At 49.2% G+C, this 1,538-nt stretch overlaps 1 pseudogene; it reads left to right on the forward strand.

The window, feature by feature from the left end:
• Positions 1 to 220: 220 nt before the first annotated feature.
• Positions 221 to 1,126, forward strand: LOC109447492 (N-alpha-acetyltransferase 50; annotated as a pseudogene).
• The last annotated feature ends 412 nt before the right edge of the window (positions 1,127 to 1,538 follow it).

Here is a 1,538-nt window from a genome sequence, read left to right on the forward strand (position 1 = left end):
GCCAGGGCTACAATAGACTTTCCCGCCCACCCTGAGAGGGGAGACACAGGGCCGCGCTCCCCTCTCACCTGCTCAGCTCCCTGCCCTCGGCGGGGAGGTGGCTTGTGGGGTTGAGTGGCCTGAGCTCAGGGCGCTGAGAGCTCAGGGCGCTGAGAGCTCAGGGTGAGGACAACTAAGGTATTGCTATAGGTGGTAGCAATGGCCTCAGCAGGTGGGGAAGATGCAAGGTACCCGAATCGTGCTGGGATGTGTGACTCTGCACAATATTACGCAGCTGGAGAGATTCCACCAGGTCATGTTTCCAGTCAGCTACAATGACAAGTTCTACAAGGACGTGCGGCTGGGCAGTGAGCTAGCAACACTTGCCTCTTTCACTGATACTGCAGTCGCGTGGCGTGCTGTAGGGTGGGTCACTCACAGACTCAGAAAAGACTTTATATCATGACACTAGGCTGCCTGTCACCGTACCGAAGGCTAGGAACAGGAACTAAAATGTTAAATCATGTCTTAAACATCTGCGAAAAATGGGCACTTTTTAAAAAAAAAAGATTTTATTGGGGACGGGGAACAGGACTTTATTGGGGAGCAGTGTGTTTTTCCCAGGATCCATCAGCTCCAAGTCAAGTTGTTGTCCTTTCAATCTTAGTTGCAGGGGGCACAACCCACCATCTCTTGCGGGAGTTGAACCAGCAACCTTGTGGGTGAGAGCACGCACTCCAACCAATTGAGCCATCCAGCCACCCGGGAGCTCAGATGGCAGTTCAAGGGCAGCTCGTTGTCTTCATTCTAGTTGCAGAGGACGCAGCTCGCTGGCCCATGTGGGACTCAAACCGGCAACCCTGTTGCCCAGAGCTCACCAACTGAGCCTTGCGACTGCCCAAAAGGGCTCTTTGACAGCATCTATCTGCATGTCCAGATCAGCAATGAGTCGGCAATTGACTTCTACAGGAAGTTTGGTTTTGAGATAATTGAGACAAAGAACTGCTGGAAGAGGACAGAACCCTCAGGTGCTCATGTGCTGCAGAGAAACCTCGAGGTCCCTTCTGGCCAGAAAGCAGATGTGCAATGTGCAAACGACAGACAACTGAACAGATTGCAGAGGAACTTCGTTGCACTTCACAAATAAAAGAGAGGCCTGTTGATTCCCTCCCCCTCCCCCTTTCTTCTAAAGCTTTTCCTCCTCCTAGTTCTTGTTTTTCTTCCTTTCCTTCCTTTTCCTCTAAAAGTTTTAGTACTTTCAAGGACTCCTGAAACTAATCATGTTTGGATTGTTTTAGTTCTCTGACTTTTGTGAGGTGATTTGATTGTAGGAAGAACGTACAGACCAGTTTAGTTTCACAGTTAAGATATATGGTCCCCCCCCCCCGTCCCCCAATTTGGGTGTCAGTTTCATTTCTTCAGCTTTTTCAAAAATGTCCTGCTTTCACACTGAAGGGCAGAGCCGACAAAATATTGTTTATTGCAAAAGACAAAGCAGCAGTCATACTTGCATCTTGTCCACTAATCATAGACACATTTAATGTGTTTGTGGTACTTGG

This window comes from Rhinolophus sinicus, linkage group LG01 (genome assembly GCF_036562045.2).
Source record: "Rhinolophus sinicus isolate RSC01 linkage group LG01, ASM3656204v1, whole genome shotgun sequence".
NCBI classification, from domain to species: domain Eukaryota; kingdom Metazoa; phylum Chordata; class Mammalia; order Chiroptera; family Rhinolophidae; genus Rhinolophus; species Rhinolophus sinicus.